The following is a 20,105-nucleotide window of genomic DNA, read 5'->3' as shown; positions in this document are numbered from 1 at the left end:
CTTCCAACACATGAGTCTTTGGGCTGCAAACCACGTAAAACCAGAGCAACAAGGAATTGAAAGCCCACACCTAACCTCCAAAGCACTGTGGGTGGAAGGAGGCAGTGACAGGTAAGGAGACAAGGGAAACAGGTATGTCATGACTCTTTCAGATGGAGTAAGGGGCTTACTTTTACTTCCTTGAGGACTTTCTCAGTTCTTGGAGGGTAAGGACAATGTAGAGTGTTTCTTGGGTCCTCCTGGAAGATCACAGAAATTAGCTGGTGGTGTTGGCTGGGAGGTTGAGGCTGGGGGAATGCAGTTTATATATTTTGGTGAGGGGATGCTGGAACTGTGGGTTGTATGTCAGAACAACTTGGTCAAGAGCTAGCTGGGCACTACAGAGCCCCAGAGAGGGTTGCACTGGAATCTAGACAGAATGGCCTCTGAGCTCAGACAGGGTCAAGAAGACAGGCTTTGGCCTCTGATGCCAGGAAACTCCTATCAATCAAGCATCATCCCAGAGACTGGAAGAGCTGGGAGGAACCAGAAGAGGGTGGTTTGTGTGGCTTTGAGGTCTTTGCCATCACCTCAGGTCACACATCATCTCTTCCAAAATCCTGATGCTATTTTGGAATTAAGCAAGATGAAAAGGGAAACAAAGTATTTATCCAAAAAGGACTGCATTCTCTAGGAGACTGTTTTAAATTAGTAGATCAGGCTGAATTGTCTGAGATCAAATGTGAAAAAGAAGGAAGCTATGATTTCTTTGCAAATCTGGGTGTTGCTTATAAGTTTGCGTCTCTGATAGAAGTTTATGACAAAGATGACACCTTGATCTGCAAGAAGGAATGGGGCTGGGTCTGACCTCATTTGTCCTCATTTCCTGATCCAGGCGAAGCTGTCAGAGTCAGGGGACAATGCTGCGTGAATGGAAAGGAGTTTTCCCTTAGTGGAAAGACGATCCATCTGGAGACGGTTTTTCATCCAGTTCAATACTAAGCAAATTATGATGAACACAAATGTCTCTTTAGCAGCACCAAAGCTCCTTTCTCAGGACCCTCCTCCCTCAGCAAAGTGTGGGATTGGGAAGGAGATGGTCCACATCAATCTATGACTCTGACTGGATGGCAGGTCCATAAACCTTTCTGAGCTTTGTGCCTATCTAATGGAGACTGAAATACCCATCTGCTCGAGACCAGTGGCCATGTAAAGAGTCAACAGAAAAGAACTTCTTAAAAACAGAAAGGTTCAAATCCTGCTCTCATCCTAGGCTTACAGATGTCTTCCCTTTTCCTGAGATTGCTAGCCTTTACTTGAGCCGAGTTCTGGTCTTTGACTGGGCAGAAGTTGCTCCTTTGGGTTAGGCCCTTGCCAGGAGTAGAGTCTACCTTCAAAGAGCTTCCAGCTCAGAATCAGTCACAGACCTACCCTCCCTGCTTGATGACTTCCTCTGATATCGCTGAGTATAAATGCTACTTGGTAGAAAGGCTTCAGAGGTGCATTTGTAACCATAGCAGACCTTTCTGAAACGAGTCAAATGTCTGGGATATTTGATTCATCTAGGTTTTAGTGAGCGTGATGCCCCAAATCCACTTCATCTAGAGTGGGATCTGGAGGCGGTGCTGGATATCCACAGATCCGACAGTGGGCTCTAGAAGCTGGCCTGTGTCTTTTGATATCAGACTTCATAGTTTCCACTGCTTCCCTAGGAGCTGGCCTTGTCACCAAATGGGCCTGTTGGCTTCTTGGTTTTCACCCATACTCATCTCTTCACTCAGCTTTGCTCTTCTGTTGGGATCTTCAACATTAAAAGATATGGAGAAACCTATTTAGTCAGAAACCCCACAAAACTCCTTCATTCAGTCTTCTAGCATGCTCCTCTCTGAAGAAAAAGATTTCCCATCAACACAAAATTAGGACTAAGTCGGCGAGGAAGGCAACCTTGAGATAAGGTGTGTTATTAGTCAGGGTTGTCCAGAGAGATAAAACTACTAGTATGTGTGTGGAGAGAAGAGGGCAAGAACAAGAGAGAGAGAGAGAGAGAGAGAGAGAGAGATTTTTAAGGCATTGGTTCATGTAATTGTGGGGCTGGCAGTCTAAAATCTGTATGATATGACAGCAGACTGAAGATCCAGGAAATGGCTGATATAGTTCAAGTTTGGAGGCAGTTTTGAAGTAGAATTCCCTTTCTTGGAGTCAATTTTCCCTCTTAAGGCCTTCACCTGGTTGGAGGAGGCCCATTCACAGATGGGGGGTCATTTGCTTCCCTCAAGTTCACCAATTTATATTAATCTCATCTAAAAAAAAAAAGTCTTTACAGCAGCATCCAGAGCAGCATTTCACAAAGTGTCTGAGTACTGTGGCTCGGCCAAACTGATGTACAAAATTACCACTGCAGAGGGACAGAGAGCCTGGACTGTGCCAGCATGCTAAGTCCAGGTCACTGGCCCACATGGGGTGCTAATGACAGACATCATGGAAAGGCCTCCTTCCCCTCCATTCTACAGTGAAGAACAAACAGAAAGGAAATGCCTGCAGGCATACTTTCTAGAACATTCTGGGAAAGATCTAGGAAACCGAATTCTCAGATGGGCTTCTTATTCCCATGCATGGCTGGAAATTGCTACTAGGTCGTTCCTGTTACAGTTGGTTACAGGAGCAATGCTAGTCCATATGGCACCTTTTTGAGAATTAGAAGAAAAACCAGAAAATGCCCGGGTTGATGAGTTGGACAAAGCCATCCCCTCTGGGCAAACATGAGGAAAATGAGGAAAAAGCATCCATGGTGTTCTGCAGAGTAGCTGGGGTGCAGAGCTGGGGTGCAAAGCAGATGCTGGCATCCCCCTGCTGCCTGCCTCCTCACCGGCTGCCTTCTGTGCAGCATCAACCTGCACAGTTGGACATGGTGGCCCTGATTGTCAGAGAGAGAGAAAGGACACCAGGAGACAGGTTAGTCCTCCCACCCAACCCTGTTTCAGATGGGAACACAAAGACCCAGGGAGGGGCGGGGCAGAATTTATTACTGTGATGAATCTTCAGTGGAGCCATAAACTAGAGTGCACTGCCCTTCCCTAGAAGAGAGCTCCTCTCTGGTCATCCTGGGCAATTCAAGGGAAAGACAGCAGAAGGAGAAGTGTGAAGACCACCAAGAGCCCAGGCTCATGCAGGCCGTAACTGTTGACAGAATGCAGGCTGGAATTGAGGGATGGAGGGCAGAATCTTTGAGACAGAGTGGTGGAACTGTGTGCCTCCTGCAGGAGTCCACAGATTCATCCCTGGAACCTGGGGCGATGAGGTAAAGGCAGAGTCTGCCCGCAAGGAGCATCCATTCAGTAGGGCGGCAGGGTCCCTGGCTGGGATATGGTTTGAGTGTCTCCTCCAAGGTCGTATGTTGCTATTTAATCCCCATTTGTAGATCTTAAGACTGGAGACTTGGTGGTGTTTCGAGGTAGAGCATTTGGAAGGTGACTATAATTAGATAAGGTCATTAGGGTAGAGTCCCATAACTGAATTCTGATGGCTTTATGAAAGGAGGGAGACAAACCAGAAAATTCCCACACATGCATTCCCTTGTCTCTTGTCACGTGATACTCTGCTAGCATGAAGGCCATCACCAGATGGGGCCACTCTATCTTGGACCTCCAGAACCATGAGCCAGAATGAACCTCCTTTCTTTATAAAGTTATCCAATGTGTGCTGTTCCCTTACTAAGCCACAGAAAACAGAGTAAGGCAATAGTCAAGTATGGTTGACATGGATTTCTGAGAGAGACACTGGGCACTGGGGAAGCAAGGAGGTATCATCAGCTGAGTCTGGAGAAGGAAGGGTCAGAGGGTAACTCACAGGTCAGACTTCTCAGGAATTAATCAGAGAAGACCAAAGGTGATTCAGGAAGAGAAGTAGAAAGGTTTCTCTCATTTGCTCTCTCCCCTTTGCTTCCATCTCCCTTTTCTGAACTTTTTTTCTCTCTCTAAGGCACAGAAAAAAGAACATTCACATTTCAAATGAGGTTTCCTAAAGCAGTGTTCTAATTGGGCCTTCGGAGATTGATCAAATGGCCCTTTGTTTTCCTGGTAGATTCTCACGGACAGTCTTTGTCAGTATTCAAAGCTCTGCATTAATGGGTACTTCCTCTCCTTCCCTGTGTATCTGGCCTGCACTCCAAGCCTGCCACATCCCATACTGGTCTCTGGGACTCAAATCCAACAAGGATGCATGATAAGCGCTCTTCCAGAGTGTTTGAAGCCAGGTATAGATACCGTCAGCCAGAAGAAGTGGTTCTTGGTGATGCTGGTCCCAGAATGATCTCTGTAAGGTCTTCCACAGAGTTTGCACTGGTTTCTCCAAGTCAAAAAAAGCTACACTTGTTACTGTGACAAAAGCTATCACTTGTTACACTTCAACACTGTGCTGACACAGGTATCTGTGCCTTCACTGAATCACCTTCACCTCACCGCAACACGTGAAAGTAAGTTACACTCATTTAAAGATGAGAAAAGTGAGGCTGGACAGTCAAAGAGTTTGTCCAAGGTCACATTGCTGGTGAATGGCAGAGTCTAGACTTGAGTGAGGGTCTAGATCTGTTATAGTGCAAAGGAAGAATAAGGACAGAGTTCTCCCTCACTTGGTGCCTGAGCCATGACAAATAAGAACAGCAAAACAGCCATGGCCTTGGAGCTTCTCCTCCCAAGGAATCCCCGAGGAAGGCTTAGGAGAGAAAATGCAACTGCTTCTCCCAGCCCATGCCACTACTCCACAGCAGGTCCCCGGAAGACCTGGGGGAAAAACTTATCAGGTCAGTGGCAGAGATTGGTTAGGTTAATGGAGGACTTTGCCCTTTGACCAGACCTTGGTTAGAATATGATTGCTCTCCAAGGGAATGCTAGCCATCCCACATGACATGGGTGGAATTGTGTCTCCCCAAAAGACTGAAGTCCAAATCTGGAGCACCTGTGAGTGTGACGCTTTTTAGAAGTAGAGTTTGCTATGATTTGAATGTCCATTCTGAAACTCATGTTGAAATTTAATTACCATTATAATAGTATTGAGAAGTGGAACCTTTAAGAGGTCACAGGGGTACCACAGATGTGGCTTAGTGATCTCAGGAGTGGGCTTTAGATAAGAAAATGAGTTCAGCTCAGTTTTTTTCTGTCTCTCCCATGCTGCCTTTCCTGTAGTACCCTCTGTCATGTCATGAGAAGTCCCTTCCAGATGCTAAGAGCGTGTATTTGGACTTCCAACCCTCTACAACTTTAAGAAGTAAATCTCTGTTCTTTATAAATTACCCAATCTCAGACATTCTGTTATAGCCACACAACTGTTTAAAACAAAGTCTTTCCTGATGATCAAGTTAAGAAGAAGTCATTAGGGTGGGCCCTACTCTAGAATGCTTATTTCTTTACATAAAGTGGAAATTTACAGAGGAAGACACATGCAGAGAGACAAAGAGAAAAAGAGAAAGAGACAGAGCGACTGAGAGGGAGAGAGAGAAAGAAGAGGGAGAGACCGCTATGTGAAGATGAAGGCTGAGATGAAGCTGATGCATATACAGGCCAAAGAACACCAAAGATTCCACATAGGCTACCAGAGATTGAGAAAGAGTTCTGGAGTAGATCCATGCTCATAGTCTCAAAATGAATCAATTTTCAGACACCTTGACTTCAGATTTCTGGCCTCCAGTATGATGTGGCAATGCTATTTAAGCCACCTAAGGTGTGGTATTTTGTTAAAGCAGCCCCAGGAAATGGATACAGCAGAGCTCCTGGGCTGTGCATTCCCTCCCAGCCCTTTAGCTGGGTCTGGGGTGAGATATTCCAGGAAGCCCTAGTGTCATCACGTGACTTGAAGGGACCCAGCATTGCTGGCTGGTGCCAAGGAAGGCCAGGATGCACATGACCCTGCCTTAGGAGAGGACCTGAGCCTGCTGTGCACAGTAACTCATCTTCCAAACAGCCAGGACCTGTCCAGATGTGCGGCCCTGGCTACAAAAAACAAGATCAGAAGCCCATTGCACTCTCAGGCCTACCACAGGAGAGGATGTGTTCCATGCTGTTCCAGTGACAATTAGCATCGGAGGACCAGATTCATGATGGCCCATTCGTTTTCTCCACTTATCACTAGTGTCAGGTGGGAGATTGGAATTTCTAGTCCCCTATGCTCTAAATAAATGTATATTGAACTGTTTTGACGGCTTGGAAACTTTGCTACAGATTCTTGATGACTTCTCATGTCACGATCAATTTGCAGCCTTGTTTGTTCAGCTGATTAGCTCCTATCCAATTTTCTTGAGCCAGAATTTCAGAGAATCTGACATCTTCCTTCCGAATCACAAAAGGGAGGATGAAGATGGTTCCAGCAAGGCTGGGTTTGAGGTCTGGCATCCAGATCCATTGAATCTGCTGTGTGAGTCCTCAGAATTTTTGTTCAAGGAATACTGAGTTCTCTACTTTAAAAAATATAGACACATCGACCATATTGAAAAATTGCTAAAAATGCAGGCTTTGCTCAGAAATTGTTTGAAAAGTCAATGAGAATATATTGAACTTTTGGCTTGAACTGAATGTAGGGAGAATGTTGAAGGGTAAAGGAGAAGCATATGGACAGATGGTCTCACTGCATCTGCACCCATCCCCAGCTCCACCATCCACCATCTGTAGGGCCTTGGGCCAGTTATTTACTGTATATCTCTCCCCTATGCAGGGCTTTATTCCCATAGGTTCAGTTACCTGGGTCAACAACATCATCATAGCTCTATGATCCTCCTTCTGATGTATATCATCAGGTCAATAATGGCCTGATGCTATGTCACAATGCTGGTGTCATTTACCTCACCTCCTTCACCACAAAGGCATGGCATCATCTGACGTCATCATGAAAGGAAGGGTGAGTACACTTCAATGAGATATTCTGAGAAAGAAACAAAAAGACCACATTCACATAACTTACTACAGCATCTTGTTATAATTATTCTCTTTTATTATCAGGTATTACTGTTAATCTCTTATTGTGCCTACTTTATAAACATCATCACAGTTATGTAGGTATAGGAGAAATACATGGTACAAATGGATCTTGGTCTCAGACATCCACTGGGTCTGCAACAAACGAAGAGAACTACTGTACTTTCTAACTTCCTTCCTCAATGACAGGGAAAATAATACATCACGTAGGAGTGCCATAAAGATTAAATGAAATGTAGTAAATGTTTAAAGAATGTTAACGTCTCAATAAAGTTCCTCGTGTAAAAAACAAAACCTTCCTCTTCCTCCCTCATGTCCTTCTTCCTCCATGTTGTCTCTCTGCAGTCAGAGAAGGTCTGTAGTGCTATGTAATAGAAAGATAGTTCAAGCCATGCATGGAACTTTACATTTTCTAAAAAGTAAAAAGAAACAGGTAAAATTAATTTTAATAGTGTGTTTTCTGTAAAGGAACATATAGGATGTTATGATCATCTCAACATGAAATCAAAAGAAATGTTATTAAGGGGATATTTCACATTCTGTTTTCCTTTATTCACTCTTCTAAATTGAGTGTGTATTTACACTTCAGCACACCTCATCTTAGCCTGGCCACATTTAAGATGCTCAATTAATCCATAAAACACAGGAGATTGTGATTTCCTTGGGACTTCTAGAGTATCCTGCCTTGTTCCCCAGCCTCTTCCTGCTCAATTCCTCATAGTTGTAACTCAGGAGTTCCCCATCTGCAAGCTCTGCAGCATCCAGGAGGCAGCCTGAGGGTGGAAGGGCATCAGCAATCCTCTGGGGTTGGGGGAAGGAATAGGGGAAGTGCACTTGGAACTAAGCCATACTCTCTAGATCCAGTGTGGGTGAGCAGGCTGTGAGCACAGGGGTTCCACATTGCCAGTCCTCTTTCCCACCCTATCACCTTCCAAGCTTCCTTCGTGGGTCATCGAGCCCAGAGCCTGGTGGCCCCACTGTGACTTCTTTCTCTGGCAGCTCTTTATGTTTATACTTCACTTTTGTCTCCACATATACACTCGACCAGTATGCCAGATGTCCTCTGGGGGTCTTAGAGGATCCATCCTCTCTCAAGGGAGACTCGCCCTGCTTTCCTCACTAAGCCAGACTCCTGCTCTGTGCCTCACTTCAGTGGCTGGCTTTCTGCCTCATAGGAGAAGCCCTCCAGGTGACAGACACCTGTCTTCTCGACCAGATCTGAGGAAGAGATACTCTCACCTGGGAATAACATTTAACAGTGCCTTACTCTGGCCTTACCCAGCTGCCAGAAACCTGTAGGACTCAGGGACTGTGACCACCTGAAGTTCATGTTCTCCATTCTTTCAATCTAAAACTGTTCTGAGATGTAAGATCCTGGAATTCACTGTTCAAACAGCTTGGACTTCATTCCCAGAGCCTCTGCTCCATGTCTGTTCTCTGAAGGTGTGTGCACTCTCCTAGGCCTAATGATGGCCAGCACAGATGTCCATGGGGTATGTGGTCAAAGCTCAGACATTTGAGCTACATATCCACAGTGTGCACTCAAGGCCTTCCACAGTGTGGAGCAGAGCCTAGGGCAGGAGAGAGGTGGGGCGGGGGGAGGCTCAGTCCCCTGTGACATCATGTTGCATTGCAGAACTCCAAAGAGTCCAAGAATTCCACACCTGAACTTGGCCTTCTGGGTATATTTGAAGGACTATTTGTTAAGATGGGGGCTGGAAAAATTCAGTGTGTTGTCAGCTGGCTTATAACTTTAAAATATTTCAGCATTGGGCACATGGCCCTCCATTTGTACTCTTGCTCTGTGATTCATCCAAGTTAGGGATGGGCTGCTCCTTGCTCCTGAAGACAGATTTCCTCCTGTCATGGCCCTCCCTACTGTACACAGACATCACAAGGTGGAAACCCATTGTTGCCTGTGCTGTAAGGGAACTAGGCCATTGTGCCACCTGCCTGTGGTTGGCATTCCTGGGTGAACATTAAAGATTGTGGTGGCCTTACCACTCCATGCCCTGGTGTCTGCTCAAGTTCCAATCTTAGTTCAGTCTCCCAGAGGGCAGGCCATCTGTGTCCCTCTCTGAGATGATCAAGCAGGTCAGTCAGTTAATTAGTGTTACCATTTAGCTCAACAGCCTTGGCACCCTCCTTCTCACTAACATCTCAAACTTCTGGTCTCCTTGTGCTGGAGTGACAAGGACACACCATGGCTCTCAAGTGTGAATGGAGCTGAGGAGTAAGGAGCTGCCCTCTGAAGCTGTGGTCACAGCAGGAAGTGCTGTTGACACAATAGACCCTGCCACACATCTGGTATTGTGTGCGTGGTTAGACTGCTCACTCTGTAATCAGGTCTGGTGAGCAAGAGATAAGTAAGACACCACCCTGGCTCCTAATGAATTCATAGTTTAGTGGGTGGCATATGTGTAAAATAATGACTGTCCACTACAATGAGTGCTATGACAAAGGTTGGTTCAAAATGCAGAGGAAACTTGTGAAACGTGTGACACATGAAGGATAAAGTTTAAAATGTAAATTTTACATATAATCGTACATATTAATTAGGATTCTCTTAGCTGCTAGAAATAGAAACCTTGATCCAGCTTAAGCCAAAAGGTGATTGTGCTATACTCAGAATGTGGGAAAGTCATGCAAATCAAGGGACTCATATCTCACAGGCAAGGATACAGCCAGGCTTCACAGAAAAGACTGGCGCAGCGGAATGACGCAGGCAGTTCTTCCTTGTGAATTCTTCTTCTCAGCTTCATACTTCCCTCTTTCTGCTATTCAGCAGCTTCTGTTTTCCAGTTTGTATGAAGAAAACTTGATCGCCAGTAATAGTTCCAGAATATATCAGGCAGACACAGAGCAGCCAGGCTGATGTTTCAATTTCTTAATGCAAATTCAAAATATATCAGAAAGGACTTTGCTCAGCCTCAATCAGATACAGCTTGAGGTCGGTAGACAGGAGCTGGGGCCATCTTGTATAAGCATGTCCCCTGTAATGTAAACATTAAAGATGGAGGACAACAAAATCCTGCCCCTCCCCCCATAGGAGGACTATTTCCAGAAAGATAATAGAAGGTAGCCAACCAAGCAATAGATGTTTGCTTGATGCACATGCACATGCAAGGTCACAGGTGTTCACACGTGTGCACATACACACAGATCCTTTTCTTTCATATTCTCTGTGATGGCCAATTTTGATTGTCAGCTTGATTGGATTGAGAAGTGCCTAGGAGATTATCGAAGCACACCTTGAAGTGTGTCTGTGAGGAGATTCCAGAGAGCATTAACTAAGGGGGGAGACCTACCCTGAATGTGGGTGGCACCATCCCATAGGCAGGGGGCACAGATGGAATACAAGCAGGAAAAAGAGAAAGCTAGTCAGCTCAGGCATTCTCTCTCTCTCTGTCTCTCTCTCCTCCCTGTCTGCCATGATGTGAGCTGTTCTGCTCCTCCATGCCCTTCCTGGCATGATGGACTGAACCCTCTGAAACCATTAGCCAAAGTAAATAATTCCTCCCTTTCAGTTGTTTTCTCTGGTATTTCATCACAGTGATGTAATAATAAGTAATCCACACTCAAAGAGGCCCTGACCAACAAGAGTCACAAAATTCCTTTTCCCCACTGAAAGAAAACCTAAAGTCACATCTGACACTGCATTCCAACATGGCGTCACGGAACCTCTCTTCTCTTTGTGCACAGCCTTTGGAGATTACCTGTCCTTCTCCTTTCTTCTGAAGGTACATGAGAAGAATGAAGGGATCAGAGAAATACCTAGGATTCCTAGACTCATTTGACTTCTGGTTGCCATACTTCAGCCTGGTTTTCTGGTAAAGATGCTACATTTAGCTTAGCTTTAACTTCAACTTTATAAAGGATGCAGTGGCTAATTTGACTGCTATCATTTGGCTACGTGTGTAATGATCATCAACAGATTCAGATTTCTGTTAGTATCAATAAAGGGCCTTGCTTATCTTCTACACTAGTCTATATCAGGTTTTTAGATAGCTATCTTGGGCTAGAGCTTGTCTCTTTCATGTTATACCATAAAGACTATAAGAAGCAACTGAAATATGCTATAATCCTGTAATATTACCACTGAATCAAGTCCCAAGAGAACAGAGGCACCAGTACTAGTTATGCCACCACTGCCTGGTAAGGATTTGCTATCTTTCCAGACAAGGATAAGATGAGCACATACTTCTAGCTCTTCTCCCCTCACCATACTCATTTTCTCTGACTTTTTGGTAATTAAAATTTTCCACTCCTAGCAACAACTTCTTCATTAGTTAGATTCATTTGGTTAACAAATGGTCCATGAATAACTGAAGAAGAACATCTACTGATAGGTACAGGCAACTAGAAAATGATATGGATTCCAAAGAAAAATTGAATAGCCATGCCTTGAGAGGGGAGGGACCAGGGATCTTGGCCAGAGACATTCATGAGCCTTGACTCCAGAGGATTCCAACACAGCTTAGGCAATGGTGCTCTGATGCTGTGTCTTTAAATTCAAGATTCAAATCCCTGGTAGAAATTATCTAATGGCTTAGCTTGAATGGCAAGCCTACCTGATAGCTGGAGAAGCAGAATCACATAAACAGATGAAGCTCAGAGTGTCTTCCTGTGTGTGTGTGTGTGTGTGAAGCACAGTCCCTGGGGATGGGCAATAGGAAGGGGGTGCAGTAAGCCAGGCTGTCACCCTCAGAAGTCTGCCTAGATTTGAGTTGGATAAGCTTCACGCAGCTCTTGCTATTATTTCTCTCATATATCTTTGTAAGAAATTGCTTGGCTTTTTCCTTTGCTTTTATAACTTATGATGAGTTCATAAAGAATATATGGTATAATTCATTCTATCATTAAATGAACTTTCAAGATTACTTCTACTTTCTTTTAAATAGCAACTTCTCTACTCATTTACTTGATTGATCTGTCTCTTCACAGGGTATTGTGAATAATTTTTTCAAGAAAGTTATCTGAGTGGTATGAGGGATGCTTATCTATGGTGTCATTTATTGCCTTCTCATATTTAAAAAGTGTATTTCAAGGTCTTTTCCCCAAAACAACAGCTCTACAGAAACCCCATTATCTTTTGAAACTTAATGTTATAAAAGAAAAGTCTGAGCCAGCTGATTTTTCTTTTTAAAAAGTAGGAAACATTTTTTCCCTGTCGATACTACTTTAGGTTTTTTCAGAATCTTTGCTGTTAAGTTTTTGTTAAGAGAGAAGTGAGGCAATTGAAACAAGCATTAGGCTTTCCTTCTAGGACCATACCAAAGTACCTACATGAGTGCAGCATCAAATAGTAAAACTCCAACAGCAACAGCAAAGCAGCTTTCTAAAACACTGGTCCAAGCAGTCCAGTGTGACCACTATTCACTCACTGGTCCTTGCGTAATAATGTGCGCGTGCGTATGGAGACCGCGGGGAGGCTGGGGGTAGGTGTGCGCATGCGCGTAGGGAGAAAGCTGGATGGGTGGGAGTTGGTATGCATGGGACCAACCTCTCCCTTCCTCTGGGTGGATCTCAGCGCTTCTGGATGGTTGTTTACTCAGAGCCTACTGTGGTGGTGGGATCAGAAGCCATGCTGTCCACCCCCCTGAACAGATGGGACTGACATCTCTGACCTCTATAACTGTGGTTCATTAGCCTTTGTGACTTTCAGCTCAGCCCAGCACCTGGTCACAGAGGGCTTTAAAGGTATTTCATCTGCTTTAACACCTTCCAAATTCAGAAAAGACACTCCCTATCTCAGTGAAAATTTGATTTAATTTTCTTTTTTACTCTTAAGGGCAGGCAAATGCTAAGACACCAACGTCGTAAGAGTTTTCAAATGCTTTTTATGTTCCTCTACTCAAGAGAGTGGCAAAGCAGCACTCAGTAAGCATTTACCCATGTTCAGCCTTCTGTTAAAGGTGGCATCTCTGTGCACCTGAACAGTCCTGAACTCCAGGCCACCACTCTTAAGTCACCTCACTCCAGGAGGGTCCTATGGTAGAAAACGGGGTCTGGTTAGCACAGCCAGCTCTCCCCATTGTGCCCTGTGGTCTGTGGGGTAGAAGATGAAGGAGTGGGGATGATTACCGTCTACCTGAGCCAGCTCCCCTGAGAAAAAGGCGTTTCCCTCTTGGGAGCTGGAGGCTCTCCTGGGATGGGTTAAAAAGGACAGGGACGGCTGAAGGGCATAGATCAAGGAGAGGCTGAGACTGTGGGGGATAGACCAGAGGGGACACTCTGATGAGAGACATGTAAGGTAGGCTAGAGCAATAAACTGGCCTACAGTATTTCCAGAAGTCAGTCCCAGTAATTTCTGATGTATGGGAAGGAGGTGGAGTCTCTGTGAAGGGTTAGGAGCAGAGGCACTTATGGGTGTTTGGGAGGTGGAAGTCGTGGCTGAAGTTATCATGTTTTTGGTGGACTCCAAATGCCTGGATGGCTAGAACTCCAGGTGGACACCACCCCAGGCCTCACTGCAAGACATCAGCCTGAGCCACACTGCTTTTCTTACTCTGACCACGTGGTTGCTGCAGCTGAAACGGCTCCCCTGGATTCTAGTGTATGGTTGGTTATTATCCACAATGCCTCTGCTGTTTTCATCTTTTTTATGAGTAGTTTAATGGAAAATTGAGGGAGCGTGCATCAGGCTGAATCTGAAGATGGATAATTTTAAGGAATATCCCCTGGAGGTGGTGAGAGGTACTGGGAAGAACAGGGGCTTTCAACACCTCACTGCATCCAAGTGAGACAGGAGCAGTGCTCCTGGCTTATGGTATCAGAAGCCAAGTCACAGGCAGGGGAAGACTGACAGTGGGAATCAAATTCTGACCAACTGGAGGCACAGACAGGGAGGGTTACTTATTTGTTCAAGATTGCATTGCTAGTAAGGGAGAATTTGACACTATAACTTAAACTGACTCAATTGCTTACCGGTTGGAGGCCAGTTTCATGGGTACCAACCCGAGAAATAGCACAGGCCAGGCTCCTAAACCCAAAAGGGCCCACATATGGTTTAGTGCTCAGCTGCTTTGATTTTGAAATTTGAAATTTATAACACTTTTTGTTCTATACTGAGGTTTGAACTCATGACCTTGTGCTTGCCAGGCAGGTGCCTTACCACTTGAGCCACTCCCCCAGCCCTTTTTGCTTGTTATTTTTTAACAGAGTCTGTTGTCTTTTCCCAGGCTAGCCTGGACCTCACCCCTCCTATTTCTGTCTCCCACATAGCTGGGATGATGGGTGCTCACCACCACACCCAGCTATCGGTTGAGATAGGGTCTTGCTAACTTTTTGCCTCAGTTGACCTTAAACTGCCATCCTCCGAATCTCCACGTCCCTAGTAGCAGGGATTATAGGCTTGAGCCACTGGGCCTGCACTAATTCATAATAATTTTTTAACAAGGGGCCCCAAATTTTCATCTTTGCTAGGTCCTGCAAATTATGTAGGCAGTCCTATATATACTATCATGTGTAGAAGAAAACCTTTACCTTTGATTAATATTTTATGGACCATGTCTACATGTTTGTACGCACTTATACCCTTATGTAGATACATTTAGGCAGAGATGTGATTTCTTTGGGAGATTCATTTGCTAAGTCCTCTCAAGACCAGAGTGAGGAAACTTATGAGCACTCTGCTGTCATCAGCTGGGCTCTGGACATTCTGCCAGGACAGTGGTATTTCACAAGCTCATTAATTAATTAAAACATACTATTGTATAAGTATAAAGGACTGTACAATAAAGAATTCACTCCAGTTAGTAATTGCTTTCTTTTTTTTTTTTGGTGGTGCTGGGATTTGAACTCAGGGCCTTACACTTGCAAGACAGGTGCTTTACCACTTGAGCCACTCCACCAGCCCCAGTAGTTGTTTCCTTTATTCTGGTTCCTTTTCACTCCATGTCCAGATACAAAAATAAATTTTATATATTCTTGTAGTTTGCTCCTCCCTGCCCCCGGTCCCTAAGATAAACATCTTCCACTCTGTAATATTACTTTTATAGTTTTTATTTTTAATGACAACATTCTCTCCCATGAGATGGTCTTACATAATCAAGTTAAAATTATCGTGGACATATATTTTTATTTTTATTGTTTGAAAACTTTAAAGTGCTGACAGACTTTGTCGTGCAAGACACAGAGACTGTGTTGGGGACACAGAGATAAAATAGGCCCTTGGCTCTCATAATTCCTCAGTAAGAATTAGAACCTGGTAGGTAGTATTATTTTTTCTCCTTCTTTTTCTTCTTCTTTCTAAGGAGAAATTTCTTGACGAGAGACTGCTAGGTCAAAAAAAAAAAAGCCACACAATTTAATGGCTTTAATCACATATTGTCAAATCATTTTTCAGCTTGTGGTCCCTGCAGCAATGCACAAATGTACTTGTCGCACTAAAACCTTGCCAAAATTGAGTATTATCCACACCGTCTCCCTCACTTAATAGGTCGAAATGCAGAGCTCTGTAATTGGTATGCAGCTCTTTTAAGGCCCAGTAGCTGCTAATTTTACTCTTGGCACCTCACCTGTCTCCATGGAGCTCCAGTTTTGCTCCTTGTAATGGGGTGAGGAGAGACATCCTTATTTTCTTTCATTGAAAAGTCTGTGTGACCTAGTAAACGTTTTACACCATGAAAGAACATTCCCTTAAACAGAAATCCCTTTATTCCCCTTTAAAAAAATCTTGGCTTTCCAAGATATTTGTTCTTCCTTATCCCTTTCTGAAGTGGGCAGATTCACTCTGAGCACAATCTGCCAGTTTTAATATATTTTTTGTGGTACTAGGGTTTGAACTCAGGCCCATGTACTTGCTAGGCAGGTGCTCTACCACTTGAGCTAGCCTCCAGATCTTTTTGCTTAGATTATTTTTGAAGTAGGGTCTCTGCCTTTTTGCCCTGGCTGGCTTCAGACTGCATAGCTGGGATTGCTACCTACACTTCACACATAGTTGATTATATGTATATTCCACCATGCCCAGTTTATTTGTTGAGATGGGGTCTTTTTTCACTGGTCTTGAATCACAGTCCTGATCTCTGTCTCCCGAGCAGGTGGGATTACAGGTGCAAGCCACCAAGCTGCACAATCTGCTTTTATAACATCTTCAAACATTTGGTTATTGCAACTCTCACTTTACTGCAAGCCCCTACTGCATATCTAAATTCAGGCTAGATGTGAGCAATAAATATTCTGTTAAGTTTCTTCCTGTACCGTCACAGATTCCCCCAGTGGACACATGGGTCTTGTCCATTTCCTGCAGCAGTAGCTTTGCCAACTGCTCAGGGTACCACCAATCAGGTGGACACATGGCTCAAGGTGAGCCAATTGCTATCTTCTCCTGAGATTTTTCACATTTTAGCTGGGCAATGAGAAGCCCCTTTTCTTCCGTAGCACTGAGTCTGTGAGGTTGTGAATGTCCAGCTTCCAGATGCCAGGCTTTTCCTTGCCTCTGTTCCTCAATCCAGGAGCCAGCAAGAAAGGGAGAAGTCCCCAGAAGGGTGGGGAGTGGCTCCTGACAGCTTTTAGTTGTTAGGTTCAGTTATCCCCAAGGGCAGCTCTGGCCTCCCTTTCCCAACATCTAACTGTACAAATTAAACAAACAAAACCCCCAAAGAATTCATGCTTGGTTTCTTTGTTCATTCTAGTTTTCTTCCATTGCAAGTTAGAGTTGGCATTTACAATAGTCCTATCTTATTCTTGGTTTTGTGTTCCTTGATTTCAGTTACTTGGAATCAACTGCAGTCTGAAAATATTGAGTGGAAACTTCCAGAAGTAGTCAAAGTATAAATTTTTAAGTTGTTGCCATTCAGTATACATGATGGAATCTCCTACTCTTCTTTCTGGACTTGAATCATCACTTTGTCCAGTGCATCCATGCTTTATATGCTACCCACCCATTAATCCTCTCGGTCATCGGAGGGACCGTATGATATTGCACTGCTCATGTTTAACTAGCCTTTATTTTATTTAATAATGGCCCCAAAGAGAAAGGTTGTTTGTTATCATTTTTCTATTTTACTATTAGAATTGATGATTCAGTTGTTAGAATTAATTGTCCAAGCTTGATTGTTATAATTGCTCTACTTTATTATTTGTTGTTGTTGTTAATCTCTTGATGAGCCTAATTTATAAATTGAACTATTGTAGGTGTGTGCTTGTGTGTGTGTGAGTGTGAAAAACATACCACATAGAGGGCTTGGTACTATCACAGTTTTGAGGGCTCTTGGAACCACTGCTCCTTGCCAAGCAGACTTTTCCTGCATCTTGTGACATTAGCTGCTTTCAGACTATGTAGATGAATTTCTATAATGAAAAAAAATTAAGTTGAGTGGTTTGGAGCATGATTTTATTCATTCAACATGTTTTCTGTGTCTGCTACAAGCAATTCTTAGAACAAACCCTAGAAATGGAATTTCCGCCTTCCTGTCCAGGCCATCAGTCACCCATATGATTTCTTAGATTCATAAAGCATCAAACTAGAAGTGAGAATTACACTTAGCTTTATTCTCTTTCTTTCCATCTTACCAGTAAAGTGAATTCGGCACAATGAGGAGCTGGAACTAGACTTGTGTGTAACTTCTGTAGTCTTATGCTGGGAAACTGAGATGTTTACAGTAGATGATGGACGCCTGGGCAGCCAGGGTGAAAAGGGATGGAAAATGACTTTATTATCTATATAACTCTATCACGACTGCTCATTGGACCTGAGGATAAATTTTTAGCAGAGACATTGGGTTTCACAGAAATAATCCATGTCTTTGTCAAAGACCTGCTTTCTCAATTCTCTGGAGTCATCTGCCACTGTTTCCACACTCTCACCTTCGCACATTTTTCAGAAGTGTAAATATCAGCCGCGGGTTGGAATAACTTCTCTCTTGCTCCAAGGCAATGTGAGGTGGAGGCCAAGCCCACTTCCCAGTGTCTTTTTGTGGTTACAGAGCACTGTATTGTAGCCACTCTAGGCATCTCTGGTTCTCTTCCTGTAGGAGTGACAACATGGATGGATCACCTCACCAGGGCTGAGGATTGAGTGTAGAAAAAGTGAGGAAGGAAAGAAAAATGTTACTGGAAAGCATTACCCCCTGAACCCACAAATCCTCCATTTTCTTGGGCTGGGTGCCTTCTCTCTGTGAGAAGTCAGGCTCTGCAGAGGAGTCTTGGGGCAAGGAGGTAAGGGTGGCTGACCAGGAGGAGATCAGACATCACACCAATGAGTCATTTGCCTCTTTCCTGACTTTCTTCCAGGCTGACTCACTGAAGGGAGGGGATGGCATGAGAATAAAGAGGGAATGTGTGTCCCCAGGAGCCACAGAAATCAGGGCCAGCTTCAGAGGGTTTGCTGAACAGGCCAGGACCTTTGTTTCCTTCGCAAGCCACACTTTGCCCCTTGCTGTTGCTCAACAGATGTTAGAAATGAGAGGGTCTGGGGGCTGGTTTGGAGGATGGCAGAGAAGGAGGGTCCAGGGACCACCCCCCACCCTAAGGGAGGGGCCAACAATAAGGGAACAGTAACTTATTGACATCATATCTACCAAGCTCAGCAAGGAAACAGCTGGCCAGTGCTAAGGAGAAAGTGACTATGATTTTTATTGTAACTGTGGAAGAGAATGATAATGAGTGGCTACGTTTGAATAGAAAGATTGTAGTTAGATCATTCCCGTGTGTTTTATGCCCCTGCCTTCTGTTTGCCTCCCTTGACAGTTTCACTTTCGACACACTCTGCATCCAAGAATTGTCTTGCATGTGAAAGCTACCTTCTCAGGGAGCCTTCTCTACCCCTAATTTAAAATTTGTCCTCTGCATCCCTTACTGTCACTTTCAGCTAAAAACAAATAAACAAAACCCCAGGAAACTGAACTAGAGTTAATTTTTAATAAAAAAGCATTTAGGAGTGGGTCTTTCTAGCCTAAGCTGGGATATCCAGCACATGTCAACATACATCCAGCATGGGAATTCAGGTTAAGTATTGGGACATCTAACCTGGGTTTTGTTTTTTGTTGTTGTTTATGTTGTTGTTGTTGTTATTTTTTTAAAGCAGTGGCCCAGGTGATAATAGGTGGAGTGAATGCTATTCTTGGTGATGATTGGAGCAGTGCATTGTGATTCTTTAACTTAATGAGGTTTACAGTTACCCAGTTGATTTGTTTATTCATTCTCATCATTTTACAACCTGTCACTGATCTTGACTAATTTACTTAATTTATTACTATGTCATAATAGAAAATGGGAACTGGGTGTCACTTTCTAGATGACCAAAGCCAAAGTACAAATGATGAGACTCATTTACTCAGTAAATAATTATTGGAAGTTTATTCTTGAGAAAACTATTGATCAAAGGGGAATCTATTGTACTAGAGGAAAGGAACATAGGAAGATTAGTGGATACTAATGAAATTCATTAAGATACCAGTTTTATTTCATGTCTTTGGTGGCACTGGGGTTTGAACTCAGTGCCTCATGCTTGCTAGGCAGGCATTCTACCATTTGAGGCACTCTACCAGCCCAAGATACTAATTTTAGAAAATGATGTAGAAACTGATGGGATTGTCACAGGAGCCAGATGTCATGGGGGGAATCCACAGATGTGCTAGAGGGTTCTTGCTCTCAAAACACTCTCAAGAATAAGAGGCTGGAGCACCAAGGTTACAAGCAGGAAAGAAACTTTACTGATAAAGGCTGAGGGGAGAGATGCACAGCAAGGTCTGGAAGCCAGGTGTTCCCTGAGCTCTGGTGTGGGGATATATATATATATATATATATATATCTTCCACTCTAACCTAAGTAACAGTTTATAGTGGAATTCTAGTCTTGGCACATGTGGGCCTTCAGTACCTCCTGGTCCTCTGGCTGAGCTGGTTCTTCTGCTTCTTCCAGGTCACAGGGTCTTCTGCATTCCTAAGATGTCATGGGGCTGATTTATGTTATGGGACTGCCACAGGATTCTGGAGAGGACATCAACAGAGCTGAAAAGGATTTTGTTCTCTGGACCAAAGTAAGGGCACAATGGATGTTTCATCATCAAACAAAGTTCAGGTTTTGGTAGAGGCTGAGATGGATATGCTTCAGTCTTAGTTGTCCTGATGATAGAGCTTTCTTCTCAGGCTAATTTTTTAAAAAAACATGCAAATCAATTGAAGGGAACAGAATGGGAATGTGGCAGGTGGCCTGATTAAT

This window comes from Castor canadensis, chromosome 19 (genome assembly GCF_047511655.1).
Source record: "Castor canadensis chromosome 19, mCasCan1.hap1v2, whole genome shotgun sequence".
NCBI classification, from domain to species: domain Eukaryota; kingdom Metazoa; phylum Chordata; class Mammalia; order Rodentia; family Castoridae; genus Castor; species Castor canadensis.
Note: the sequence above shows the minus strand (reverse complement) of the source record.